This window comes from Arachis hypogaea, chromosome 5 (assembly GCF_003086295.3).
Source record: "Arachis hypogaea cultivar Tifrunner chromosome 5, arahy.Tifrunner.gnm2.J5K5, whole genome shotgun sequence".
Lineage (NCBI taxonomy): Eukaryota > Viridiplantae > Streptophyta > Magnoliopsida > Fabales > Fabaceae > Arachis > Arachis hypogaea.
This window is the reverse complement of record NC_092040.1, coordinates 92,897,584-92,920,429: the sequence shown is the minus strand read 5'-3', so window position 1 is coordinate 92,920,429 and position 22,846 is coordinate 92,897,584. Positions and strand designations below refer to the sequence as shown.

The 22,846-nt window shown below is 30.8% G+C and overlaps 1 long non-coding RNA gene across 1 annotated transcript; it reads left to right on the top strand.

Moving 5' to 3' along the window:
- The first annotated feature begins 1,979 nt into the window (after nucleotides 1–1,979).
- Nucleotides 1,980–9,604, top strand: LOC112801966 (uncharacterized). Its single transcript, XR_011882253.1, has 2 exons — nucleotides 1,980–2,103; nucleotides 8,679–9,604. It is a non-coding gene; the product is annotated as an uncharacterized lncRNA (long non-coding RNA).
- The last annotated feature ends 13,242 nt before the right edge of the window (nucleotides 9,605–22,846 follow it).

Genomic DNA, 22,846 nt, shown 5'->3' with positions numbered 1-22,846 from the left:
TCTTTCACTATCCAGTTATAGCTGGATTTCGAACCTGAGATGTGGCTTCTGTGAAGCCAATATATTGGCCATTGGTGCAATGCCTCGGCCACAGCCAACCTGTTTCAATTCTAATAACTCTGGTTTCAATTATCTACTTTTACTATATGTATATCTAATTCAAAAACATTATTCATACATTAAAATTAAGGATTTTTTTAATTATAAAATAAAAAAATGATTATTAAAAAAATTAAAGTCTAAAAATCATGTTTAAAAAAATAATAATTTTTTATTTTATAATTAAAAAAATAATTATTAAAATAAATTATTTTATTATAAATAGATTGGACAACCCCCAATTCTGAACCATATGGTTTATTGGTTTTTCTGTCAAACCAACTAATCCGTTTCAGTTCTAATAACCCTGGTTTCAATTATCTATTTTCATTCATTATATATATCTAATTTTAAAATATTATTTATACACTAAAATCATATATCAAAATTAATCACTAATATATTTATATATAAATAAATATATTATTTAATTTATTTTTAATATATATTTATATTTTAATAAATATTTTATACTAATAACTAATTTTAGTGATTAATTTTAGTCTATTATATATCTAACATAATTGATCTATATCTTATATACAATGAGAATATAAAAAACAGTCGGTGCACAACTTTTTTGTTTAAAGTATATTTTTTATTATATATAATTTATAAATATTTTTTTGTTATTTTTAATATTTGAATTCAAAACCTTTTTAGTTAAGTTATACTAAATAATTTTTCTTCTTAACTAATTTTATTTTTATTATTTTTACACGCATTTAAATTATTATTATTATTATTTACTTCTTTCTTTTTTTTTCTTTTTAATAACTTCTAGGACAAATGGTTAGAATAACATGAATTAAGGAGCAGGTTGGGCTTCAGTTTTAAAAGGGACGAGTTTGTTTTTCATGTACTCGTATATACCTTATCAATTAAAGTGTTAACATTTGGTATCACCATGAACATTCAAATAGTAAGATTGTAGTATAAATTTATAATTAAATTACAACTTTAAGATTGCATGTAGTTCTAAAAATAAGATAAGACAAGATACTAAAAATAAGATATAAAAGATAAAAATATAAAAATTGACGTTTTTGTAATTTATTTAGTGATAAACTAGAATAAATTATTAAAATTTAATTTATTTTTATTTTTATTCAAAAAAAAATTTAAAAATATAATAATAAAAATATAATTATAACAAATTAATAAAAATGATAAAAAAATTAAAAGTAAATTAAATTTTTTATTAATATTTTTGTATATTTTTTATTAGAATAAATATAAAATATATTAATATACGATCTTTTAACACATATTTTAGTATATGTCTTATTTGTCGAACACAATTTTATATGTTTGTATTCTTATTTTAATATTTGGTGCCTTTAAACAAACCTAAGAGATGAAGGCTTTACACATTAACTTTGAAACCGCCCAAATCCTTCTACTTTTAAGTTTCTTTACCCTCATACACATTATTTTTTCTCCTAAGATTCGTCAATATCAATATCAATTGAGATGCCCCTTTTACCAGCAAACAAGAAATAAAGGGTGCACGTGCAGGCTGGGTGTCACGTGCCTGAACACATTGGTCAGGTTGAAGTGAAAGAAATCAAAACAACTGATATCATATTCATATACATATGTTATTGGAACTCTACTACTCTGATCTTCTTCACTCTCTCACTCCATCAGAGACAGAATTTCTACACTCACAGAATTTCTACTTTCATGGTTAATATAAAATTGGGTTTGCCTTTTTAATTCTTAAAGTTTTACAGACTACGATGAAATTAATTAATTAATTAATTACGAATCAGTCAGATAGAGCGTGAGTGAGAGAAAGAGATTCTTGTTCCTTACATAATAAAACTATATCTTATTTAGTTTGCTTCCTTATTATATATATATCAGATCAAGAAAACAATTTTCACTAAGATAGATCGTAATCATAATCATATCAGAGCCACTTCTCTGAAGTTGAAGCAACTCAGAATTCATACACTTCTAGTTCTTATTATCAGAGGATACAACTCATAATTGATTTAGGTAATAAACTCTTTTAAACTCTTATTCTTGATTTGTCTTTTCATTGAATTATTAATGCATGCAACTCAGGTTCATGATAGTTTCAGTAATGTATGTTTGTTTCTTTTTTTTTTTTTTCACTTTGAATGTGGATCTTATTGGATATATAGCATTGTCTTAGCTTGTTTTTTATTATTTGAGTTGGTTAGTTATGTTTAAATCTCAATTTTCCTCACTCTTATGCATTAACTATGTTTAACATGCATCAACCAACTAATAACATTCATCTTTGTCATCTATACATCAAGTTTGAATCAAAACATATACACTTTTATGATTTTAGATGAGGTTTGAAACATCCATAAAATAGAAAATAATAAATATAAATAATGACACGTTTTATCAAAGCATATGCTAATTGTTATAAAACTAAAGTACTACAATGTAATTACTTGAATTAATTATAATAGTACTACAAGTATATATATGTTACTTATAATCTATATATAAAAAAATGTCATGCTACAAAGTAAGTCTTTATATATGTCATCCGAAGACATAATATATGTTGCAAAATAATCTATATTTTAACTAACGAATTATAATTCAAATAGCATAATCTCTTGAATCTCATTTAAAAATTTCAGATTCGAGCTTCACTCCTAACTTAAAACAAAAAAAAATCTACATTTTACGCAAATGGGGCTTTAGTGTATCGGCAACTAAATTTCCTCATTTAGACATTTTTTGGTTTTATTAGATGTTATTTTTTTTCAATTACTATAATGATTTACTATAGTAAGGTTATTAGCATTTTAAACGTCAAAGATAAATAAAGCTGTTTCCAAGAATGGGACATCTATAAAATTTGTTTACGTGACATAATTGGATATTAAAAAATATTGTATACCTATAAAAAAATTAATCATTAAATTATTATATATAAATATATATTTTATTTTTAATTCTTTTTAATATATATTTTAAAAAAGATTTTACATATTTCTAAAACATCAATGTTTCAATCATTTTAACCATTAATTTTAATTAATATATGTTATATATTTTTTATAATTAAGAATCACAACTAAAATTATTAAAACACTAACATTCTAAAAATATTTAAAAAAATTCTATATCTTATATAAATAATTAAATTAATGATTAATTTTTTTATTTACTACTGTATGCAAATAGCACCTAGAGAAAGTTTCATTACCTACTTCATTATTAGTATAGCTGCTACAATACCCTGCCATAATAGTTTATCACTGTTATATAGTCCTATAGGTTATAGAGTAGCCCTAATAGCATGTCATTTTGTGTGAGTTTACATTGACGGAAACATGGGCCTAGTTATAAAATACTTGAAAATATAATTAGTTAACAGTAAAAATAGTTTTTGAAGATTTATTGTACGTTAATTTAGTTTTCAACAAATCGAATATCTCAAACCAGGTTTTAAAAAATATAATTGCGAATTAAATTGATTCTTACAACAGTTAAATAATATAATACGAAAATAATAATTTTATAACATATCATTATTTAATTAATAGAAAGTTTAATTTAATTTATTATTATATTTTTTAGGAGACTAGTTTAAGATATTTAATCTTTTGATGACCAATACATAGTCATTTAAATACCACTTTCACTGTTAACCCAAATAAAGGTCAAGAAGTTAAACTACTATAGATATTTAATTAACCGCCAGTGTAAAAGAATGTATTGTAATGTGTGACAAATCTTGTTGAGTTAAAAAAAATTTAATTATTCGATTAATTTTTATATTTAATTAAATTTTTATTTTTTAGTTAATTTTTTATGTTATTTTTAATTTTGTAATTAAATTATTTTTATGAAAAAATGTTAAAATTAATATAATATTTTTTTAAAAATATATGTGGTCAAAAGATTTATTTAACTTTTTTATTATAAATATATTTAATTTATAAAAATAAATATTCAGTTAATTTTAATATTTTTATATTTAAAAAATATAATTATAAAATAGAAAACAGTATAAAAACTTAATTAAAAAATATATAAAAAATTAATTACAAATTTAATAAAAATTATAGAAATTCTCGAATAATTAAAAAAATATTCCTAGTCTCATTTAAAGATCTTGGACTTGACTGTAGTAAAATTAACTCGTAGCTGTATAGTATAGTCAATACTTTAGAAATTGAACAAGAATTAATAGTTATTAATTTGGCAGCCTTGGTTGCTAGATCTGTTTTCTCTTTCAACATCCTCTTCATTTTATTTTAATCGGGCACACATGATCTCATGGAGTACTATATATATATATATATATATATATATATATATATATATATATATATATATATATATATTGTTTTAATGCACTAAACTTTATAAACAATATATTTTTTTTTTCTCCAAAAGTAAAACTTATAAACACATTATTGGGAAATTCAAAGAGGAGTCTTAAAATACCTACATTCCATTTTATTATCTCTCTTCTTTTTTTTTTTCCTTTCTTTCAAAAAAAGAATGCACGTGAAGAGCATCTTTTTTCCGATTACAATGTTATGTCATGTTTGGTAACACTAGTATTAAATTATAAAATTTCACTGTTCCCCTTTTTTTATATGAAAAAAAATCAATACATTATCTTTCTTTACTATTTTACCCGTAATATATTAATCCCTTGTAGCATTCCATTTATATAGAACATGACCTGTTCTTACTCTTAAGATTCCTACATCAAATTGAAGTGAAAAAATATTGAGTGATGTTTCAAGAGTTTGGTAATTGATGTGGTATTCTACCTTTCTCTCTGTTATTCCTATTCACATTAAATTTCAATTTTTTACATTGAAAAATCATTTTATTTGTATTTGTTTATGCATATATTTCAATTCATGCTTTTGATAATGTTTGGCTTTGGTCATCTATGTATATATTATTATATAATAATAATTCACATCCATCACATCTTCTTTCTCTGGATTTTCTCATAATTATTTTATGATCTCTAATAAAAATATATCTTTTTCCAACTAAAATACATTTTTTTCCATATTGTCATACACAGTTACCATTATAATACAACTAATTATATTCATGAGGATTAAACTTAATTGATGATACAAAAAAAAGATTTATATATTTATCAATGAAAATCAAAATTAAACTCTTGAAAAATTAAATTAAATCATATATATTCCAATTTACTTATCTACTATACATACTATATATATACTTAAAGCAAAACAAAGTAAAATGATTTTTTATAATTTAAGAGAATAAAATAAGTATAAGAAAGTAGCTATAAAATAACTAATTTAGATTGGTCGAATGGTTAGTTCACTTGTCCGTTTAAATAAATATCGATGGTTTAAATTTCACTTTAATTTATACATGCAGTAACTTATTGACTAAAAAAATCCTTAAATAAAATTTTAATTTACGACGAATTAGTCATTGACCTGTCGAATAATTAGAGAATAATGAAAAAAATAAAAATAAAAAAAAAGGGTAGCTAAAAGGTATCTAACCGTCATAAATGCCATATAGGAGAAGAAGAGGCTGCAATGTGCACATAGAGATGGCAGTAGAATAGTATAGTTGCGAATTGCAATGCAAACCATAAAAGGCATAGCAAGGGATCAAGTTACCATTATATTTTGCCAATAATAAAATATATTGGGTTGAAGTTGAAGAAGTTAATGAAAGCCTCTATTTTCATAAATTTGGCACCCTACATACCCTTCTCTATTTATTCTCTGTTATTCATTTTCACTCGCACGTAGTAATAATTCCAAGTTCTGCATATAGCTTTTTATTTTAGGTAAAAACATGTTAATGCCACTCTATATAAATGTAGCACTCACCACTTGGTTTTTAGGGACTATCTTACCTTACACCTATACTACTAGAAAAAATTATATTTAGCGACTATTTATTTTTTTTAGTAACAATAAAAATAGTTACTAATATATTAAATATTAGTAATTTTATATTTTATTGCTAAATAATTTCAGTTGTAATTATATAATTTTCAATAATTTTTTTTAATAATTATAAAAATATATATAGTAATAATAATGATAAATATATAACTACTGCAAAAACCGATGTTAATAAGATATAGAATAATATATTATTGCTACTAAAAATTGTTCACTAAAAATAATTTTTGTTATAGTGTTAACTCTCTACTATATTGCTACTTAACTTCATTTCATGACCAATATTGCCATCATTAGCAATCTATTAATCTACTTTTTTATAAATTAAATTAGAATAATAAAAAAATAATTAAAAATAAAATAAAATCATGTTCCTATATTTTTATTTTAGATAAAATATTATTTTAACCCCTAACATTTGAATCAGAGTTCAATTTCATTGGTGATATTTAAAATGTTATACTTTTTATCTCAAACATCTTAATTCGATTTATTTTAATTTTTTTTTTGTCAAAATTAACTTTTTTTTTTCAAAAATACCTTATTTATTTATTATTATCTTATGATGTCTCTTATTCTTCTGTTATTTTCACTCTCAAATTATTAGAACAACTATACTATGATTAATATAATTACAATTTTTAGAAGGAAAAAATTTGAATTTTGACTAGAAAATTAGAATAAGACAAAATAAAACATTTAAGATAAAAATAGAACGTTAAATATTAGAGATGAAATTAAAATTTAATCAAAACAACAGAGATTAAAATAATAATTTACCTTTTTATGTTTGATTTACATTTTTTAAAAAGCACAGCTAAAAATGAAAAAAAAAAAGCTTTCCACAAGTCAAACAGACACTGAATTTTTATCTAATTCGTTTTGAAAAGTTATTGAAGGCACTTAACTGAAGTTTTTACGAATATTGAATACTGAATAAATGAATAGCAATAACTCAGCTTCAGGAATGGTCATTGGTCAAATGGGGAGTCCTCCAAGAGAGAAACTGTTGAGTGCCACACATTCATTCTTTCAAAACACAAACAAGTACACAAACTCACCTTTTCTCTATAACTATTTGTAATACTTATAAAAATATATATTTAATATAAATTTTAAAAAATATGTATAAAAAAATTATGAAGATTTTTACTTTTTTAGAATACATATTAATATTAAATATTAAATATATTCTAAAACGTAGTACAAATATTTTATTTTTTCCCTGAATTTCTGAATTCAATAACAAAAGTCAAAGTGCTAGCTTACTTTGTTTCTACTCCTCATCACTCTTTGCTATTGGACCTAAACTTGAATGCATTTCATTTCAACCTATGAGTAAAGCGCGTGAATGTAAAAATTTCTCTGTTATTTTTTTTTTTTACCAAGTTTTTACCCCTTTAATTTTGATCTCACTTTTGTTATTTTTACCACATTCACCATTGCACGCTTTTGATGTTACTTAAATGCATGAACATCGCATCATATATCAATATATGACATATATAGAAAGACATGAATGCATTGATTATTTTGAATACAATTTGAGTTAAGGTGTCAATTTCTTGGGGGAAAAATAATTAAATTTTATTATCAGTGTTATATATATAAGTTTGGTTTTATCTAAATCTTTAACATACATTAAAAGTTTACTAAATTCAATAAAACTAATTTTAGTAACAAGAGTGAAGGATGGTGAACAACGCACTAAGCAGAACATAATAAAGAAATGGACTGAAAATTTTATGAGTAATTTATATCTTAAAATTTTCATATTAGAGAGGACTTCACTCAACCACCAATGTAACTGAAATAATTGGAATTCTGTCAATTTATTATGAGACAACTATTAGTATTTCTAGAACGATTTCCTTATTTGCAACAATTATAGTAAATAGTACTTAATTTTGAGAAAAAAAAAATATTTCTTTAATAATACCAAAATTTATGTAGTATTAACATCCATTTTACCTTCATAGATAATTAGTGTATTTTTTTACCGTCCAAATTAAATTTCATTTATATTTTTAAAGTTATTGTATAATCTTTAGATAATTAAATATTATATAAAAATAATAATAATGTTTTTATTTGTATATGAGGTAATCTTCTTTTCTTAATTTCATCAACATTTTTTTTTTGAAATTTAATGTTCTATGCATTTTTTTTAGTCTCATAGTATTTATGATGAGTTAACATTTTAATCAAGATTTTTTTGCTGTTTTCGGTCAATAGAACTATTATAGAAAATAATAATAAATATTTTCTAACATTTAATATAAGAACCGGATAAACTTTAATAAATTGACAATTATTTTTATACATGACTATTATAATTGTATATATATACATATAAAATGCTACAAAACCATACAATATGAAAGTCATATAAATTGTTATTATTTATTACTAGAGGTAGTATATATTTTAAAGAAGAAAAAAAATGGAGTGAGGAAGAGTAAGAGGGGGTAAAAGGGGAGAGAGAGAAGAAAGATCCTATTGAATTCATAAATAAAGGGGGGTGAGTAAGTAACATTGGAAAGGAAGTAACAGTGAAGAGAAGAAGAAGAAGAATGATAGAATGAGCGTTATTGAAATTTTATGATTTAATAATTTAATTAATTCATATTAATAGTGTATATATATGTAAAGGTTTTTGCAGGTGCCATTCATTGATAAATTAAGAGTCCATTCACATGGAATACAACAAGAAAAATCACCCTCCTACTCCTCCTCTTCCACCCGTTTCCGAGACGGAAGAAGGTGGAGGAGGAGAGAGCACAATGGAGTGCTCGGCGAAGCTGTGCAAGTCGTGCACGGCTGGCCTCATAGCCGACTGTGTCGCGCTATGCTGCTGTCCGTGCGCGGTCTTGCACTGCTTCGCCTTAGCATTTGTAAAGGCTCCATGGGTTGTCGGAAGAAGGTGCTTCCGCTTAGGCAAGAAATCATGGTCGTCGTCGCCGTGGTCGTCCTCGTCTAACAAGAAGAAGAAGAAAACACTGATCAAACACAACAAGAGAAGATGCAAATGTTCTTCTTCTACTACTACAACAACTAGTAGTAGTACTACTCATGATTTTGAAGCTGTCGCTGTCGTGCAATCAACATCATCGGAAACCAATGATGTTGTTGTTGTTGGGAGGGACGATGAACTGGAGAGTGTCACTGTCAATGCTGGATTTGAGGCTGACGAGGTTTGGTTAGAGCTTTATCAAATTGCTCATTTGGATTTTGGAAGGATTTCTTTCTCAGACCAACATAATGAGTGAATTATTATTATTATTATTATTATGATTATTATTGTTATTGTTATTGCAATTAAGTTGTTAATTATTCCTTTTCCAATTGCATGGTCATTTGGGAAGACCCAAAGGACCATTTTGCCCCAATTCATTGTTGTATATAATGGGACCTTGTTTGGAGCAATGCAATACTGACAATATCATTGTTTTTAGTAGTTTTTTTTAGTACCCTCTTGAGTCTTTTTGAGACACTTGTTTTGTGTCTCCAATTGTATTTTTTATCAAGAGGTTAATTACCCGTGCAATTTTATTGAGGTTATTTTACATTCCAACAAATGGAATTCTTGGAATTTGAATCTGTGTCCTTAATGTTACATATCACCAAATTGTATGTTATGTTTACCATTGCATTGTTGGTGCTGTTTATTTATTCAAGTTGGGTAGGATGTGCCCACTTGCATTCCCTTTTTGTCTTAACAAAATGAAAATTGAAATGTTTATATCAACAAATGGTTATGTGCGTCAGCAGGTGTCTAATTGAGAGCAAACATTACAGTAATGTTGTTGCATTATTGGGGCCTTGAGGGACTCTGTGGGAAAAGAGCTATAGTAATGTTAGTACTACATATTTTTAATACTGGATATCAATATCATATGTTACAGTTTGTATTGTTGCATTCAAAAAGGACCTTTTTATTTTTTTTTCAAATTGAATAGCCGAATCAATTAATCAATTTGGATTGATCTAGTGATTCGAATAACCAATTAGAATGTGTGAGATTTGGAGTGAAGAAAGCACATAGTCAAAGTAATTAATCTTGTGTTTTTTTTTTTTTTTTTGAGCTAAAGAAAGTAATTAATCTACACAGGGATTGACTTGCATAGAAACAAAGTTTGGTACTTTTGGTCCATGACAAGACAACCCAAAACTCATGGTTCTGTTATTGGGCCCATTAGAAATTGTCCATTCTTCACTGTGGGTTCTGCAATAATGTTAAATTTTGAACATTTTTAGGGTAGCAAGTGATGGGATGTTTTTTGTAACTGATATACTTTGTCAGTAAAATTTTAACTTTTTACTGCAATTCAAATTTCACTGCTTCCAATACAAATAAGTACAAGTAATACTATTGCTGAATTAGTAAATAAGGAAAAAAAAGTGTTAAAAAAATCAGAATTTATTATTTTTGACTATCAGTTGGTCATTAATATTTAAAAATATAAAATAAAATATATTATTGAATTATTAGACTAAAAAAATTAAATTAAAAATAATAAATTTTAATCATCCTCCAGCATTTTTGTTAGTCAATTTCTTATGGTATGGATATTATTTTTACTTTATCAAATTGTAATGGGCTTTTGATAAAGATACTAGATTATCCATATAACTCTTTTTTTCCCCCAACAAATCTATTGGAATAAGGTTTTTAAAACACCATAAAAGACCAACAACAACAGAAAAGAAAAAAAAAAGGGCATTCCAAGAAGTAAACATTTCATAGACAGTAAACACTCTTTTAAAGAGTGCAGAAATTAATTTAACAACAATTAAGATAAGGAAAATAATGATGTAGTAGCCACAATTCTGATGGAGCTACAGCATCAATGATCCTCACTTTGTTGTAATCTCGCAAAATCTTATAAATAGACGTTTAATGTATATACTTGGTATTTATTTTTATTGTATATCGATTACATTTTTAGTTCATTCTTTTTTTAAATAAAAAGACAAATTAATTGCGTTACGATTTTTTAGTTATATATATATTTTTAAATAAACTCATAAAAAATTGACACTTTCACTTTTATTAGTTAGAAAGAAAATTTTAATTTTGGTAGATTAAATAAATAGATAGATAGATATTTGACTAATTAATTCAAACAATAATATATATATATATATATATGTTTTATTTGCAAATTATATTAATTAAAGTTGATCAATAATAAAAGAAAGATATAAATTAGATTTATTAAAAAATTGACAATTAATAAAATTTTAGTCGTTAAATATTAATTTTATAGAATTTAAAAGAATATACTTTTCTATAAATATAAAATAAACCATCTATCCTAGAATATGCTCACTTTTTAATCTTTATATATGTTAGACGATAATTGACTTGATGGCAAAATTTCTCTTATAGATACCACTTATATGTAACTAGTGAATAATTATAAGTCTGTCTCCGTCTGAAAGTTTAGAAAAACTTTTATCCTTTTAGATATTCAATCATAAAATAATTTATAAATTTATATACCATTGAAATAAAAGATTAAAATTACTGGAATACCTCAAACTCTTTCATAGTTGCATAAGTTTAATCTCCCACTTGAGTAATTGGAGAGTGCTGTAAAACACGTCTTTCAATCACGGGGCTGCAAACATTTCAAGTCCCATTGAGCTGCACCAAATTCAAATCTTCGTGGCGGAATATTGAATTATTTGTGTGTACTTATATAATATGTGTGAGTGAGTTGTGTAAGTGTGTAATGCATAAATATAATATCTAGAATTGAGGACTGTCCAATCTACTTGACCAAAAAAAAAAATGATCCAAAATTCTTTGTTGTATTCACGTAATCACATATTTCTATAACATTTTCGACTTGTCCAGAAGAAAGGTATATTCATTATTTATTTTTTTTATTTTTTCTGATATTTTTTCATTGGACAAACCAAAAATTAATCTATCGTAATATTAAATTTAATTTAAGAATTTGTTTTTGATTAATAGACTTAGGTTTAATTTAAGTAAATAATTTAATTAAATCTTTTTTAAAAAATAATTTAAATAATAAATATTTATATTAAGAATAATTTATAAATAAGTTATTTTATATTTAATTTTTTAATTCTAAAATATTTATTTTAAAAGAAATATAATAAAAAAATTATTATAAAAAGATTTTTTTTATTTTTTTATAAATACTTAAATAATATTTTTAAAAATTATAACTAGTAATAAGTTAATAAGGAGCGAGTGGATATAAAAAAAAATCATTCTTTTTGGTGAGAACACATAGTATTATTTCACTATGTAATTGTTACCCATTGGTCATTAAGGCGTATTTTCAAGATACCTATATCTATAATAGCGGTCCTTATATATCGTATTAACAATCGAAAAATGGTCGAAAGAAAAGATCTCTATTTGACAGGGCTTCTTCCTATACTTATGAATTCCATTGGACTCAGAAATGATACATTGGAAGACTCAAAAGATTCTGCCAATATCAATAGGTTTATTGTTCCGCCCCAAGTCAAACTGGTGCTTGATGTTGCACCAGGAGCCGTTGTGTTCGGTGCTAAAGCGTGAAAAGATTAGATTCAGAAGAATTATTAAAAGAATTCTTTACAGAGGAAGAAGAGATTCTTTTTTTGATCTTTCCAAGATCTTCGTCTACTTTGCGGAGGTTATATAGAAATCGGATTTGGTATTTGGATATTTTGCTAATTCATATAGAGCCATAGAACCGGCCCAACCAGCAACCAGAGCCGTATGCATTATGAACATGATACCAAGACAAACCTATAATTAAATTTTAAAAATTATACTAAATATTAATATTATTATTTTTTATAAACAAAAAAATTTTTAAAAAATAACTTTTAAAATTTTTCGGGCGAATCCTTAATACATAAATAGCAAATACGGCAACTAAAGATGAAGAAACGTATAGTATAAGTTATAGTTAATTACGACAAAAACCACCCCTATCATAAAAGCAAAATACAAAATACAAAGCGGCAACACTGCCAAGAAATACAATAAGATTTAGTTTAAAAGTTAAAACCAAGGTTTGGAAACTGAATCAATTATGGAACTATTTTTACTACTAATTTATTAGTTTATTAATTTAATTAACTTAACTAAAATTTAAACAAAAACATATTTTATAATAAAATAATAAATAAATTATAAATAAATATCCTACAATAAAAAAGTAGTCAAGAACAGATTTTAGAGAAAAGGGAGGAAGTAGTGATTTTGGCTCCCTTATAATTTTTAACATCTTGTTATAATAAATTTGATGTATAAAGTGAAGCTAATAGTGCAATAATATTATAGGGACTTAATATATTAATGTAACAGGGCTCAAATCTGTGGCTCGTTTTTTTAATAGATTTTCATTACGTATTATGCGTTATTGTAAGTTATTAGGATGTATTATATTGATATGGAGTTAAATTTTTTTTAATAATAATACACAAATTGAAAGGTAGGTATTGTAAAGGAGAAAAAATTTAGTTTCTAATTTATACTCAAATTTGATTAATGAATAAATCCGATATCTCCACGAGATTTGAGGGAGTTCATTAGTTCAAATACCTTTCGCATCTTGTAGTCGGCGCTTTAATCCAATCAATATAATTTTATTGGCGGCTTCAGTCTATCTATTGGCCTGAGAATGCTTTACCGATGTGAACTGATGTTTTATTTTTAGGTCGGCCACCAGATTCCTAAAGGTTGAGTCAGTGAATTGAGTCTTATTGTCCGTGGTGATCGAGTGTGGAACTCCAAACCTTGTGACAATGTTCTTATATAAGAATTTTCGACTTCTTTAGACGGTGATGGTTGCTAAAGCTTCTACCTCGATCTATTTGGTGAAGTAATCAATCCCTACTATAAGGTATTTGACTTGTTTTGTAGTTTGCAAAAATAGTCCAAGCAGATTGAGGCCTCATTTTGCGAATGGTCATGGTGAGGTGACGCTGATAAGTTCTTCAGGTGGTGCCACATGGAAGTTGGCGTATTTCTGACAAGGTGGGCACTTTTTAATGTACTCGGGTGCTTTCCTTTGTAAGGTTGGCCAGAAGAAGCCAGCTCAGATCACCTTTTTGGCTAGTGACCGAGCTCCTAAGTGATTTTCGCATATGCCATTGTGCACATCCTATAAGAATTCCTTTGTGTTGGAGGACGGGATGCATTTTAAAAGGGATGTTGAGATCTTTCTTTTGTATAAAATATTGTGGACCAACATGTAATTTTGCACTTCTATTACAAGCCGTTTGGCTTCTTTTTTTATCCTTGGGGAGGACATTAAATTTGAGGTAGTTGACTATAGGAGTCATCCATCCTAAATTTTGATTAGATACGATTGATACCTCTAGATTACTTCTCTCTTTTGATATTGATGGTGTTTGTAGAATCTCCTGAATAAGACTTCTATTATTACCCCCTGACTTGGTGCTCACTAGCTTGGAGAGGGCATCAGTTCAGACATTGGATTCTCGGGCTATATGTCGGACCTCTCATTCTGGAAAATGTGTCAGTTGTCCTTGGGCTTCATCTAAGTAATTCTTCATAGTAGGGTCTTTGACTTGATAGGTGCCGTTAATTTGCAAAGTTATTAATTGCGAATCACTGAACACTATCAATTTCTCGGCCTCCACTTCTTTAGCCAACTTCAAGCTATCAAGTAAGGACTCATATTCTGCTTGGTTGTTGGAAGCAAGGAAATCGAACCTTAAGGAGAGTTTTATCCGAGTTCGTTGGTCGCTTTCTAAAATGACACATGCCCCACTTCCGGCTTTATTTGATGACCCATCTACGTATAGACTCCATGTAGCTGGATCTCCTAGGTTTTCAGTGTACTCGACAACGAAATCAGCCAGGTATTGTGACTTAATTGTCGTCCGAGCTTCATACCTTAGATCGAACTCAGACAACTCTACAGTCCAATGTGTAAACCCCGGTTAAATTAGTAGATAATTAGTCAATAAATTAGTTTTTAATAAAGAAGATTAGAAATGTGAAAATTATATTAAATTGGGATAGAGCTTGTCGAAACGAGAATTTTGACACCAATTTCGAAGAAAACGGTCTAAGATTGGACCGAATGGGTCGAACCGGTTGAACCGGATTCAAACCGGACCGTCGGTTCAACCGGACCAACTCATTAAAAGAAGCCGAACTCCTTTCTCTCCCTCATTTGGATGCAGCAGCATGAAACACTCCAGGGAGGGGAGAAATCTTCCGTAACCTTACGGTAAACTTTCGATCCCCGTAACTTCTCCGTTCGAGCTCCAATTGCCGCAACGTTTGCGGCCACGCGTTCACCACGTTGAGCTCTACATTTCTATCGGAATAATTTCATAGGTAATTCATTATTTTACACTCAGCCTTCATTTCCCCCAATTTTCGAATTTTAAGTGGGAATGTTAAATTTCTTTGATTTCTGTTTTAGGATCCAATTAGCTTGCGGGAAACGTTCACTCTTGCTTATGTGAAGTTTGGGTAAGGTGAGGATACGATAATTCTATTTTATTTTCTTTGAATTTGAGCTTTGAGTATTAAATTGGATATATATGTGTTATAAATGTGTATTAGGTTGTGAATAAATAATTGGAGCTTGAAATTGTGAATATTGGAACTTGGAGGAAGCTGATTAGTTGAATTTTGAAGGGGCTGCCTTGGTTTTAAATAATTTGCTTTGGTCGTTACGTGGAAATCGGCCAAGTTATGGTTTAGGTTTCTTGCATTTAATATATAATGTTTTGTGAAAACTTAGGCTAGATGACCATAGGATGAGTTGAAATGCAGGTGTATGTTTAATGTTTAGTAATTTGTCGATGAATATATTTGGTTGAAGTTTATTGAATAATTAGTTATTAATTTTGGATGGTTAATGTTGTTATGTTAATTTGGAGAGAATTATGGTTGAATGTTATTGTTGATGAACATGGTTGGTTTGGTGCTTGTTGATTAACTAATAATTTGGTGAATTATTGATTTGAGGTATTTTGTGTTAGAAGCCTAGGATTAGTGAACTATGATCCTTAGTTGAATTTTGGTTGTTGGATTTGAATATTATATGAGTATAATTGTTGATCTGAGGTAGATTTATTGTGGTGACTGTTATGATGATGAGGAAGGGTGTGTTGAATTGAAAAGAAAGCAGGTTTGGATCCGAAAAGGGTGGCAAAGTCCGAGTTTTAGAGGAGATGCTGCCGAAATTTTATAAAAAAAATTTAGAGATTTTGTTTATATGATTATTTAAAAAGATTTAGATTCAAGGGTTATATGATTTGATTTAGAGTTATTAAGAAAATGAGCATGTTCTAAGTTTGATTCATTTAGAAAAGAATGAATTATGTTTTGAATTGGAACTATTGATGGACGGAATGGGAGGCGTGATAATGAAGGATAAGGATTGAATATGATTGACGTATAATGATGAATGAAATGCGATTGAGAATGATGTGGATGTTGATAAATTATAATTGAATTATTTATATGGCTTATGAATTTGAATAATTTGAGATACGAGATTCCCTAGATCAAATGCCGTGGCTTGCCACCACGTGTACCAGGTTGAAAACTCAATACTCTGTTGACCTTACGACGTAAGTGTGATCCGGCACTATATAAATTCCCGGGAATGTTACCCCCATTGAGCAATATTGATTATTTGAGAAAAAGCTATGCATAGACTCTTGGGGATGTACGTCGGGGGATAGTCTAAAGACAATTCAGACTTGTCGGGTTGGCTGGATAACCGACAGATGAGCCTCATCAGCCATAGGACAGGCATGCATCATATGCATATTACTTGACTTACTTGCTTGTATATTAACTGGGTGTGCCTAAATGTACTTGCTATGTTAAATGTATATTTGTTATCTGCAGTACTTATAACCTTCTTGTGCTTGCCTTTGTCTGTTTAATTATCTGTGAAAATGCATGATGGAGTTGGAGGTAAGGAGGAATGGCAGGATGGGATTTAAATTTAAGGTTAAGTTAAGTTAGGTTTAAATATCCTTAGTAAACCACCTTTTATGGCTTCTGTTTAATACTTTAAGCTCTATAATCTGAGTGTCGGCGTTCTAGGATTGCCTTTGGCATTCCCAGGACCTTATATATTATGTGTGTGGCACCTTCACCATACTGAGAACCTCCGGTTCTCATTCCATACTATGTTGTTATTTTTCAGATGCAGGTCGAGAGGCATCTCGTTAGGCGTCTGGACCCTTGAAGCGGAATGGTTACAAGGTTATTTTGTTATGCTATGATGTGTATATGTGTACTTGGTTTTCTCTCTGCATAACTTGTTCTTTTGATCCTCCTAGAGGTTTATGGAGAGGCAGGATTGTGTATATGTACTTTTGGGTTTTGGATATGTATGTATATATATATATATATATATATATATATATATATATATATATATATATATATATATATATATATATATATATATATATATGTAAATGTAAATATTCTTCGGCCAGTCTTGACTTCGCAGGCTGAGTTAGGAGCTTGTTATTTTGTATCTTTGACACTCTATTCCTACTTCTGTTATCATATGTTTAATAGTTACGGTTTCCTTAGCACGCAGGTTAACCCGTTCCTTGAGCGTTGCGCTTTTATTTTGCGATTTTGTTTCCTCTTTTCTTCAAGGCTCCTAGCATATTATAATTCTTCTGCTATTATATGTACTCATTTTATTTTAAAGGTCGTAATACCACACCACCTCTGTTTTACGGCTTAAGCGTAAAGCTTAGTGTGGTAGGGTGTTACATTATGGTATCAGAGCAGTTCGTTCCTATTGAGCCTGAAAGATGGACTGATTGTACTTCTGTGCATTCTCTGTATATGTGTTTATGTGCTATTAGGATATCTGACTGATATATTTGGCATAAATGTCTGTGAGCATGCATTTGGAACTTAAAGCAGACCTGTGATATTGAGACTGATCAACTTAATATCACTTATTTGGTGTGTATAGGGACCAGATGTCGACTGGCGGACGCGGTCGCGGGTGAGGTAGAGGTAGGACAGGCACCGTTACTCCTGCCCCCATAGGGACTGATCCAGTAGACTTTATGGCTGCCCTAGGAAATATGGCCGCAGCTATGCAGGCAACAGCTGAGACACTGGGTAATCAGATAAATCAGGGTAATCAGGGGAACAATAATGATGAGAACGGTCCTATGACACTTGCAACATTTCTGAAAGTTCACCCTCCGACTTTTAGGGGATCCTCAAATCCCACTGATGCAGATAATTGGATCCAGGCTATGGAATGGGCATTGCAGGCCCAACAGGTTCCTGAGGAGCAATGGGTTGAATTTGGAACTTATCAGCTGCAAGGTGAGGCTCAGTATTGGTGGCAGGGAATACGACGTATCCTGCAGCCTAATGGTGCTGCGATTCCTTGGGAGATTTTCCGGATAGAATTCTATAAGAAATACTTTCCTAATTCAGTGAGAAACGCCAAGGAACCTGAATTAATGCAGTTAAAACAGGGACAGATGACTGTTGCTGAGTATACTAGTAAGTTTGAGGAGTTGTGTCGCTTTTTTCGTATCTATCAAGGGGCACCAGAAGATTTTGCCGAATGGAAGTGTATAAGTATGAGGGAGGCCTTTGGAGTGATATTCTGAGTTTTGTTACCCCAATGGAGATCAGGGTGTTTTCTGAATTGGTGAATAAGAGTAGAGTGGTTGAAGATTGTGTGAGGAAGGCAGCAGTAGAGAAAGAAAGTTTGAGGGTGCCTTTTCAGAGACCTTCAGGAAGGAACTTTGCTCTGAGAGGTAGGAATTTCAAGCGTGGAGGCTCTGTTCCACAGCAGACTCAGGGTCAAGGTAATTACAGAAGGCTGAATACCAATGTTAATCAGGGAAGAAGGTTTGGAAAGCAGCCACAGCAGGATCTGAATTGTCAGAAGTGCGGAAAGTATCATCCTGGAATTCCGTGCAGATTAGGACTTGGAGTATGCTATTCCTGTGGACAGCCCGGGCATATAGCCAGTAATTGCCCGAATAAGAAGAAGTATGAGACTGGTAGGGTGCAACAGCCAGGGAGAGTATACACCACTTCTACCATAGGTGCTGAGGGATCTGAGACACTGATCAGAGGTAATTGTGAAATGGCTGGTAAAATCTTAAATGCTTTATTTGATTCAGGAGCAAGTAATTTATTTATTGCATTTGAAAAGGCCCATGAATTAGGATTGAGAATGGTGGTTTTAGGTTATGATTTGAAAGTATATAATGCTACTCATGAAGCTATGGTGACTAGGATAGGATGTCCATGAGTTCCCTTTCGAGTACAGCAACGTGATTTTGTGCATGATTTGATTTGTTTGCCTATGACTGGTCTTGATCTCATTTTGGGATTGGATTGGTTATCCAAGAATCATGTTTTGCTTGATTGTTCTGAGAAGTCGGTACAGTTTATGCCGGAAGGGTCAGAAGCACCAGTTGTGGTGAATAGTTACTATTTGAATTCTATGATAGTAAACTGCTTAGGAACTGAATGTCAGGGTATTATGTTATTAAATGTGGGAGTATCAGGTGATGATCAGAGTTTAAAGCAGATTCCGGTTGTATGTGAATTTCCAGATATGTTTTCGGATGATATTAATGAATTTCCACCTAACCGGGAAGTTGAATTCGCAATTGAGTTGGTGCCTGGGGCCGGTCCAATTTCGATTACTCCTTACGGGATGTTACCTTTAGAAATGGCCGAATTGAAAGCTCAGCTGGAAGATTTGTTGGGTAAGCATTTTATCCGACCAAGTGTTTCTCCGTGGGGAGCGCCAGTGTTACTGGTAAAGAAGAAGGATGGGAGTATGCGGTTATGTGTCGACTATCGGCAGTTGAATAAAATCATTGTGAAGAATAAATATTCGTTGCCTAGAATCGATGATCTAATGGATCAGTTACAGGGTGCCGGTGTGTTTTCTAAGATTGATCTGCGATCCGGTTATCATCAAATAAGGGTTAGAGACGATGATATTCCAAAATCGCTTTCAGGACCCGTTATGGTCATTATGAGTATACAGTGATGTCTTTCGGGTTAACTAATGCCCCTGCAGTATTTATGGATTATATGAACAGGATTTTCCGACCGTATTTGGACAAGTTTGTTATTGTCTTTATTGATGACATTCTTGTTTATTCTAAGTCTGAAGAGGAACATGCTGAACACTTGCGAACTGTGCTGCAAATTCTGAGAGACAGGAAGTTGTACGCTAAGTTATCTAAATGCGAGTTCTGGAAGAGTGAGGTGAAGTTTTTCAGCCACGTGGTGAGTAAGCAGGGAATAGCTGTGGATCCTGCTAAGGTGGAAGCAGTGATGAATTGGGAGCAACCAACTTCAGTGACAGAGATCAGGAGTTTCCTAGGTTTTGCAGGGTATTATCGACGATTCATTAAGGGATTTTCACAGCTCGCCTTACCTTTAACTAAGTTGACTAGGAAGGATACGCCTTTTATCTGGACTCCGGAGTGTGAAGAGAGCTTCCAAGCATTGAAGCACAGATTGACTATTGCACCCGTGTTAGTATTGCCTGAACCAAGTGAACCGTTTGAAGTGTACTGTGATGCATCTCTGAAGGGTTTGGGGTGCATTCTGATGCAGCACCAGAATGTTGTAGCATATGCCTCACGGCAGTTAAGGCCGCATGAGATGAACTACCCGACACATGATTTGGAACCTGCTGCTGTTGTGTTTGCTTTAAAGATTTGGAGGCACTATCTCTATGGCGTTAAGTTTCAGGTCTTCTCAGACCATAAGAGTTTGAAGTATCTTTTTGAGCAGAAAGAGTTGAATATGCATCAGAGGTGGTGGATGGAGCTTCTGAAAGATTATGATTTTGAATTGAATTATCATCCAGGAAAAGCGAACATTGTGGCGGACGCCTTGAGTCGAAAATCTTTATATGCAGCTTGGATGATGCTACAGGAGGAAGAGTTACTGAAGGCATTTCAAGGTTTGAATTTGGGAATTAGAGAAGAATATAGAATTTTGTGTTTTAGTCAGTTGCAGATTTCAAGTGATTTTAAATCAGAACTTCTGAAGGCTCATCGAGACAGTGAAGCGTTACGTAAGGTATTACCAGCAGTTAAACAGGGAAAACAGTGGAGAGTGTCAGAAGGTCAGGATGGTTTATGGAGGTTCAAGAACCGGATTATTATGCCTAATGTTGGAGACCTGCGACAAAGTATCTTGAAGGAAGCTCATAAGAGTGGGTTCTCAATTCATCCAGGGAGTACTAAAATGTATTAGGATCTGAAAATGATGTTCTGGTGGCCAGATATGAAGAATGATGTGGCATTGCATGTATCTAAATGTTTAACGTGTCAGAAGGTTAAGATTGAGCATCAGAGACCATCAGGAACCCTTCAGCCTTTGGAGATTCCACAATGAAAATGGGAAAGTATCGCAATGGATTTTGTGATAGGTTTGCCTAGAATCCGATCTGGTTATGACGCTATCTGGGTGGTTGTGGATCGACTGACGAAATCAGCTCATTTTCTTCCTATCCGAATGAGTTGCATAATGGAGGAATTGGCTCGAATGTATATCAAAGAGATTGTCAGGTTACATGGTGTGCTCTCTACTATTATATCTGACAGGGATCCTCGCTTTACATCAAGATTCTGGGGAGCTTTTCAGCGTGCATTTGGGACTCAATTAAGTTTGAGTACTGCGTATCACCCTCAAACAGATGGTCAGTCAGAGAGAACTATTCAGACTTTGGAGGATATGCTAAGGGCTTGTGTTTTGGACCAGCCAACGAGCTGGGATCGGTATATGCCATTAATAGAATTTGCTTATAATAATAGCTATCATGCGAGCATTGAAATGGCTCCATATGAGGCTCTGTATAGCAGGAAATATCAATCACCATTGTGTTGGTATGAAACTGGAGAAAGAAGTTTGTTAGGGCCTGAGATGATAGCTGAAACTACTGAACAGATGAAGAAGATTCGTAGTCGAATGCTTATAGCCCAAAGCCGCCAGAAAAGCTATGATGATCAAAGGCGAAAGCCTTTGGAATTCGAAGAAGGAGAACATGTCTTTCTGAAAGTTATACCAACCACTGGAGTGGGAAGATCTATTAAGACTAAGAAACTGAATCCCCGTTATATTGGACCCTTTGAGATTCTGAAGAGGATTGGGCCAGTGGCGTATAGAATTGCCTTACCGCCATATCTTTTGAATTTGCACGACGTATTTCATGTGTCTCAGCTCAGGAAGTACACTCCTGACGCAAGTCATATTCTAGAACCAGAATCAATCCAAGTGAGAGAAGATCTAACACTTCCAGTAACCCCAGTAAGAATTGATGACACCAGCGTTAAACGATTACGAGGAAGGGAAGTATCATTGGTAAAAGTAGCTTGGAGTCAAACTGGTATCGAGGAACATACCTGAGAGCTCGAATCAGATATGTGAAAGGACTATCCACATCTCTTTTCAGGTAACTAGATTTGAATTTTGAGGGCAAAATTCTTTGTTAGGTGGGTAGGATGTAAACCCTGGTTAAATTAGTAGATAATTAGTCAATCAATTAGTTTTTAATAAAGAAGATTAGAAATTTGAAAATTATATTAAATTAGGATAGAGCTCGTCGAAACGAGATTTTTGACACCAATTTCGAAGAAAACGGTCCAAGATTGGACCGAATGGGTCGAACCGGACCCAAACCGGGCCGTCGGTTCAACTGGACCAACTCATTAAAAGAAGCCGAACTCCTTTTTCTCCCTCATTTGGATGCAGCAGCGTGAAACACTCCAGGGAGGGGAGAAAGCTTCCGTAACCTTACGGTAAACTTCTG